This window comes from Mauremys reevesii, linkage group 5 (genome assembly GCF_016161935.1).
Source record: "Mauremys reevesii isolate NIE-2019 linkage group 5, ASM1616193v1, whole genome shotgun sequence".
Lineage (NCBI taxonomy): Eukaryota > Metazoa > Chordata > Testudines > Geoemydidae > Mauremys > Mauremys reevesii.
The window spans coordinates 68,437,392-68,445,935 of NC_052627.1; the positions used below are offsets into that span (position 1 = coordinate 68,437,392).

At 42.8% G+C, this 8,544-nt stretch overlaps 1 long non-coding RNA gene across 1 annotated transcript; it reads left to right on the forward strand.

The window, feature by feature from the left end:
* Positions 1–1,407: 1,407 nt before the first annotated feature.
* Positions 1,408–6,723, forward strand: LOC120407047. Its single transcript, XR_005599764.1, has 2 exons — positions 1,408–1,519; positions 6,123–6,723. It is a non-coding gene; the product is annotated as an uncharacterized LOC120407047 (long non-coding RNA).
* Positions 6,724–8,544: the final 1,821 nt, after the last annotated feature.

The window sequence follows — 8,544 nt, forward strand, 5'->3', positions numbered from 1 at the left end:
CACAGAGCCACGCAGCAGGGGAATCTGTAACCGTCCTCCCCCGCCACAAGGTCACGTAGCCCCCGCACACAGAGTCCCGAAAAGGAGGGATGGCAGGCTCGGTTGAAACAACCAGTCCGGCACTGCAGACCGCTCTAGGAGCAGGAGCCTATCATTCCTCGAGTGTAGAAGCGGTGTTAACATCACTGCACACCCTACCCACCACAGTCTGCGTCCCTGTTTCAACCCTTTAACACGAATTCATTAATAAAGAAAACATTGTTAATTAACAATGTTCCATTAACTTTATTTTTAAACGTGTGTTGGAAGGGGGGAAAAGTGGTGAACGGGGTATGTAACCGCAGAAGAAAGTCAACAGTAACTGAAGCAGGGGCAGGTTCAGCTTCTTTGTAAAGAAACTGAACAGTCACAGGTTACCCTGCTCCCTGAGGAACTTAGCTTTCAAAGCCTCCCGGATGCACAGCGCTTCCCGCTGGGCTGTTCTAATTGCACAGCTGTCTGGCTGAGCGTAATCAGCAGCCAGGCGATTTGCCTCCCATCCCGCCATAAAGGTCTCCCCCTTGCTCTCACAGAGATTGTGGAGCACACAGCAAGCTGCAATGGGGATGTTGGTTTCGCTGAGATCCGAGTGAGTCAGTAAGCTTCTCCATCTCCCCTTGAGACGTCCGAAAGCACGTTGAATTATGACAGTTACCCAAGACCACCCTCGACACATTTTTCCCCCCAGCATGCATTGTGGGGAAATCCCAGAATTCAAATGGGCAGCGGGGACTGCAGGAACTGTGGGATAGCTTCCCACAGTGCACCGCTTCCAATGTCGACGCTTGCCCCGTTAGTGTGGACTCACAAAGTCGAATTAGTGTCCTTAGCGTGGACACACAAATTCGACTTTGTAAGGTCGATTCCACAAATTCGAATTAAGTTAAATTGAACTAATCTGGTAGTGTAGACATACCCTTAGCAAATAAGAGACATTTGAGCAGCTAGTAAGCCATTAGCCATGGGTTATTCTTCCCACAACTAGATTGGTTAGGAGGTCAATATTACATAATAGAACCAGCCTCTTATAGTCCACGTGTATTTTAAACTGGAGACTGCTGCATCTTGATGCTATAATGAACCTCTTCCTCTTTGTAAAGAAATGATGATATATTACTGTGTTAGCAGCATGAAATATAACTTACTCACAAATTTATGAACTGGTAATAAGCACTCTTTACTTTGTTACATCAATAAATCACATTTTCCTCCCTACCATTTGTTCCCGTGTGCCAAGATATTAACATTGCATATTTCCTTATCAGTTTATTTTTCTATGAAACAGGTCTGCAGAAATTCCAGGTCAAAACCCCACATGTCATGTATCACTTTACATCACCTTCACTGTCACAATTCCATGTATTATGTCATGTGTACTGGGCTCTGATTGCTCTTTAAGGGACAGACTTTGGAAAAGACTCTGACTTAAAAGGGGTTTTTGATCAGACCTTAAAAGGCCCCTTCCTGCAATATACCACAGGTACTTAGCCTCTGCTAGCCCTATGGCGCATTTAGCAAGATTTATGGTGAGGCCAGCTCACCTTAAGGGTGCAGTACTGCCTCAACTTTCTCCAAGTGGGTTCCCCCGTCTGGTGTATGGATGATGACATAATCTAGGTACGCAGCTGCATAACTAGAATGGGGGTGCAGCAACTTATCCATGAGGCTCTGGAAGGTGGCCGGGGCCCCATCTAGCCTGAAAGGGAGGATGGTGTACTGGAATAGCCCCTTTGGGGTGGAGAATGCTGTCTTCTCTTTAGCTTCGTTGGTCAGGGCAATCTGCCAATACCCTTTTGTTAAATCCAGAGTAGTCAGGAATCGGGCACTACCCAATTGGTCAACCAGTTTGTCGATGTATGGTATGGGGTATGCATTGAATTGGGATACTTCATTCAGTTGCCAAAAGTCATTACAGAATCTTGTGGTACTGTCCGGTTTGGGCACCAGTACAATTGGACTGGACCACTGACTTAGATTCTTCAATGACTCCTAATTCTAATATCTTCTTCACTTCGGCCCTGATCTCTTCTCTTTTTGCTGTGGGATTCAGTAGGATCTCAATGTTACCTCAATGTTACCTTGGCTCTGGGGATTGTGCCAATATGGTAATAGGTCTCAGTCGTTCGCCCCAGCTTCATAGAGAACACATCTCATGTCGACTGCCTCGACTTTTTGGTTAGGCGTCAAGTCGGGTGATATCTTCACTTGCTCGAGTAGGTTATCCTCTTGGGGAAGGACCTCCTGGGTGACTAAGCATGTCTCTTGGTCATGCCAAGGTTTTAGAAGATTGATGTGGTAAACTTGCTCTGGTTTCCAGCAGCCTGGCTGCCGCACCTTATACTTCACCTCCCACATAGCCTCAACCACTTTGTAGGGTCCCTGCCACTGGGCCTGTCATAGGTTTCACCCCCCTCTCTGGACTTTAGAGTACAGATATGAGGACCTGCATGTGAACCCCTAAGCTGAATTACCAGCTTAGATCTGGTTTTGCTACCACCACTTCCAAGTACTAACTCCCTTCCCTGGGTAGTCTTGAGAGACTTCTTCACCAATTTCCTGGTGAACACCAATCCAACCCCTTGGATCTTAACACAAGGAGAATTTAACCATCCCCCCTCTTTTCCCCCACCAATTCCTGGTGAGTCCAGATCCAATCCCCTTGGATCTTAACACAAGGAAAAATCAATCAGGTTCTTAAAAATAAGACTTTTAATTAAAGAAAAGAAAGGTAAAAGAAAAAAACCTCTGGGAGAGATTAGCATACCAGCTACTCTCACAGACAACAGATTCAAAACACAGAGGATGTTCCCCTGGGCAAAACTTAGTACACAAAAGAATTCCCAATTTGATTATTCCTCTAATTGCACAAAGTCACGAAAGAAAATAAACATAAACCTATTTATTCTTTTCTAAAACTTACTACTCTGATAAGAGGCTGGTTCCTTGATCTTTTCCACTCCGGCCAAAACTGAAACTGACCAAGACAAAGGGAACTTCCCTCCTTCCTTTTGAAACATCCTGTCCCCCCATTGGTTCCTCTGGTCAGGTGTCAGCTAGGCTAGGTGAACTTCTTAACCCTTTACAAGTAAAAGAGGCATTAACCCTTAACTATCTGTTTATGACAGGGCCAAACGTTTATTCTCTGCTGTGGGCACCAGTACCATCACCTAGTCCCCCAGTTGGAACAGTTGAACCTTTCTTGGTGGTTGTAATGGGTTCATTGGGTTTCCTGTGCTTTCTCCAAGTGTTCCTGTCAATGGGCATAATTTGGGCTATATGATCTCTCATCTGCAGTACATGCTCGACTATATCCCTCCTGGGATTTAGCTCCTCTTCCCAGGCTTCTCTGGCTATATCCAATATGCCCTGGGGGTGCTGCCTGTATAGTAGTTTGAATGGCGAGAAGCCCATGGAGGCTTGTGGGCCCTCCTGGATGGCAAAAATGAGGTACGGCAGTAGGGTACCCCAATCTTTCCCATCCCGGTTTACCACTTTCCTGATCATGGCCTTGAGGGTCCTATTGAAACTTTCCACAAGGCCATTGGTTTGCAGGTGGTAAACAGAAGTCTGTAGGGCCTGTACATGGCACAATGAACAGAGATCTTTCATCAGCTTTGACACAAAAGGTGTCCCTTGATCAGTCGATATCTCATTGGGTAGCCCAACCTGTACTAGCTCCTTAGCTATTGTCTTGGAAGCCGTATTGTGTTGTGGGACGGCTTCCAGGTACTGGGTTGCATAGTCCAGGACAACAAGTACATGTTGGTGGCCCCAAGCTGTCTTCTCTAGGGGTCCTACCAGATCCATGGCTATTTGTTCATTATTGGAAGAGGTTTCAAAGGGGCCCTCAAGTGTGGACAAGGGCTGTGCAGATGACACTCAGGAGAGGAGGTGCAGTACCGCTAGACATCTTCATTTACTCCTGGCCAGAAGAACCTCCTCAGGATCTGTACCTGGGTTTTCCCTACCCTTAGGTGTTCTCCAAAAAGGTGACTGTGGGCGAGGCTCAATATGGCTTTTTGATACTTTCATGGCACCAGAAGTTGCTGTATCTCTTGCTCCTGCATTTGCACAACCAGGTACAGGAAATCTTTCTTCACTTACCCAGTCCCCAGACCTTCCCATCCATGGGTATTCTGTCTATCTCAGCCACCTCTCTCCTGGTATTATCATATCTGGGGTCCTCTACCTGGTCCTGCCCGAAAGTCTCTCTTCCAGGACTAACCTGCCCAAGCTCCCAGGGGCCAGCTTCTGCTTCTTCCAGTGGCTTGCCGCCATCACAGCTGGGGCTGGCCTCCGGCTCACCTTCCATGGTGGAAGTTTCTCTGTTTGCTGCCCATGTCCATCTGCCTATTAGAGAGGTCTTCTGGCCCTGGGTCAGGATCTGGGTTCCCAAGGCCTTCACAGCTTTCCTCCCTTTTTTGGTCTTCCAGGTCTTTCTGGGAGTTGGGAACAGATCCTGAGAAATCTCAAAAAGAACAGGAGTACTTGTGGCACCTTAGAGATTAACAAATTTATTTGAGCATAAGCTTCCGTGGGCTACAGCCCACTTCTTCGGATGCATAGAATGGAACATATAGTGAGGAGATATATATACACATACAGAGAGCATGAAAAGGTGGGAGTTGTCTTACCAACTCTGAGAGGCCAATTAATTAAGAGAAAAAACTTTTGAAGTGATAATCAAGATAGCCCAGTACAGACATTTTGATAAGAAGTGTGAGAATACTTACATGGGGAGATAGATTCAATGTTTGTAATGGCTCAGCCATTCCTAGTCTCTATTCAAGCCTAAATTGATTGTATCTAATTTGCATATCAATTCGAGTTCAGCAGTTTCTCATTGGAGTCTGTTTTTTAAGCTTTTCTGTTGCAAAATTGCTACCCTAAGGTCTGTTATTGAGTGACCAGACAGGTTAAAGAGTTCTCCTACTGGTTTTTGAATGTTATGATTCCTGATGTCAGATTTGTGTCCATTTATTCTTTTGTGTAGAGACTGTCCAGTTTGGCCAATGTACATGGCAGAGGGGCATTGCTGGCACATGATGGGGTATATCACATTGGTAGATGTGCAAGTGAATGAGCCCCTGATGGCATGGCTGATGTGATTAGGTCCTATGATGATGTCACTTGAATAGATATGTGGACAGAGTTGGCATCGGACTTTGTTGCAAGGATAGGTTCCTGGGTCAGTGTTTTTGTTCAGTGGTGTGTGGTTGCCTGTGAGTATTTGCTTCAGGTTGGGGGACAGGTCTGTCTCCCAAGATCTGTGAGAGTGAGGGATCATCTTTCAAAAGTTTACTTTTGTTGTCACTGGCTTGGTATAATCTAATAATAGAATAACCACCAATCTGAGGGTGAGTCTGCCCTATTTCTCAGCAGTTTGTCCTGAATTTGGCATCCTCACCTGCAAACCACTGAGGCATGGTGACACCATCCTTCCATCTCCCTTTGTTCTGAAGAGTCTGTCCAAATAGCTGCATTGAACTAGACATTTTTATATGCCAGAATCTCCTAACAGGGTCTATCAGGTTTCTGTAGATGAAAGAGATCAAGATGAAACAGTTTCTTACATGCTATTTGGTCTCTTTGATTACATTGACAGGACCTTCAGTCACTGTAATATACCACTAACCGTTTACCCTGCATCTCAAGCTGTGGCAATTTAGATAAGTGAAATTTTAAATAGCTCTTATGGAACTACTTCTGCACGATTGGAATTAATCGGGGCAGGAATGGACCTTGAAAAACATCAAAAACACCTTAATCAGAAGAACTTAAAACTCAGGGACTTTAAAAACTGCCTCTAAAGCAGTTTACATTGAACAAATCTCAATATAAATCAGAGAGGCTTGGCTGGCCTGTTTCATAGGGTATTTAAAAAAATCCACTGAAATGCAATCTTTCAAGTCATGCTATTTTTATTCAGATAACTTGTCAAATAAGTCTTAACAAGTGATTACCATGGATCTCAACAGTGTTTAGGGAAAGACCCATTTCCAGGGTTGGGAATTTTTGTTACAAAGCTAATGATGAGCTACTGAAAATACACAAAATACTTAACCATCTTTTCTTTGTTGCAGGCTTCCTCCTTTGTCCATCAAGCAAGAAAATGCCAACAACTTATAGTTAAATATTTATGAAATGACTATCACCATACTTTAAATTTCCAAAAAACAGAATATGAAATTTTACATCTGAAGTATGCAAACTATCTGATTTCACAGTTTATGATAAAACAAACAAAAATATCATTCATTCCTAAAACATAGGACTTCTTATACTAGGGGCTAGATTGTGGCTGGGACTTGTGGAGGGCATAACATCCAAAAAGCCTCCCCTAACATACCTTACTGGATCCATTTCATTCATGCACCCAATGGGGAAACAGATAGGAATAAAAGATAGTGTCATGACACTCTCTGCCGCCTCGGAGTGAGCAGTCTGGGCACTAGGCTTGCAATGATACCAAAAGAGCCTGGTGATGGAGAAGAAAGCTGACTGCAAGTTGTTTTCCTTGAAAATCCTGCCCGTGGAGAGAAAAAAGCCAGCTACTTGGTCACATCTCTGAGTTGCTTGCTAAGCAAGATGTTGGGAGATGCAGGCTTTTCACTCATTTCCCTAAAAACTTACTGATGGAGAAAGAGAACACCACAATAAAAATGTGTGATTTTGTGCACAGTACAGTTTGTATTGGATCAATTTTCCTGTCTTCAATGGAATGTACACAGAACCATCATGGGGGAAGGAACACAATGTTCTATCTGCAGCACCAGTTTGAACATTATATTATCTGGAAGTCACTTACAATGTATTACTCTAACTTGGTTTTCTTTTCCTCCAAGCCAGTTTCTTGCTCATTTTTGGGAATCTAGAGGTTTAGTAATGGGCTATTCTGGGAGTACATATTTCTTTTCTTTTTTTTTTAATGGCATCTCAGATTCTTACATGCAGGGACTTTTTCTTACTGTGTAAACTGCACCATAATGTGCAGCCTCAGAGGCATCCTGGTAATAGTCATAGTAGTTTACTTTGTTCAACAGACCATTTCTTTTTTCCTCTGGACATAATACTGACTTGATAGCAAAAGTGGGAAGACACATGCATCCCACAATCACTTAGAAATATAACTCTAGAATGTAGAAAGTGAATTCAATCATATTAGGATGGCTGGAATGTAGAAAATTGCATCCACACCTGAGCATCTGTCTGATGGGAGGTATAATCATTCTCAGGAGACTATATGTATATAATGATGTTTTAAGTTTGGAGGTAATTTGCTTGAACTTGTATGTAGTTGGCTATTTATTAGGAATGTAATTAAAGATGCTACTTCACCCACGTTGTCTCAGTGATAAAATTAGTCATTTAAACCTCTTGGATGTCTTTTAAAATGTATACGCTTGATGTGTATAAATCTATTTCTTTACAATTATTTTCTTTGCAAGACACATTAGATGAAGAGAACAGTGAAGTTATGCACATTGCAGGAACCTAGAGATCACCACAGAGTCTGTCAAATGGTCAGTAAAGCAACTGTGCACAGTACTGAAGTTCTACAGGAACTGTACTAAATATCCTGCAAATTCCTACATCTTGCATCCAGAATATTTTATCTGACAGCACTGTACTTGTTTGAATATCACTTGCATTATTTAAGAGAAATTATGGTACACTATCAAATATTCTTGATTATGAAGCACAAAGGAAAGGCCCAAAGGGAGGATTACATGGTTCAACTTCTCTTTTGTTTGACAATGTAAATGTTCCTACCTCTTGAAGAATGCAGATTTGACAACATGGGCATATTGTTTTTTGTTAAGATCCACTGCACCAACCATTGAAATGTAGCCATTTGTTGGGTGAAACGCTGCAGTTAGCCATTTAAATTTGGTCATGACTTTGGGTTATGTCCTGTCATGATTCTTTAAAGGCCACAAGTGGTCAGGCCATAACTTTACAGCTCATCCAAAATGTAGTATCTATTAAATCAATTATCTTCTATGAGACACTGCTTCTTTTAGCTTACGTTGCAAATATTGACGTTATGAGATTTCTTATGATTTCTTCAACAGGCACAATTTCCATGAACAGCTGTGATCCAAAGGTTGCATACTACAAGTCACCTGGTCACCAGTTTTGCAGTTCTAGTTGGGTAGTTTTAAACACCCATCAGCAAATCCTGCCAGAGTGAGATTGCTTTAGTTCTAATGTAAACCATTTAAATAAATTTACCATGGCTGGAATAGAATTAGGAGGAGTTGATGTGTTTTCATTGCTCTCCTTTACTGCACAATCTCTACTTCACAATCCTGGCCATAATTTGACATTTTAGATAAGAATTTTGCCAGTAGTTGTCTGTACAATCCTGCACTGCACTCTCTCTCTCATAACACTGTTGTCATATGCAGCCCACAACTTCATGATATATATGCTGGAGAAGTTACTTTACCATAAGCCTAGCTAGAAGAATCACTGATAGCAACAGACATTGACCAAGTGCTG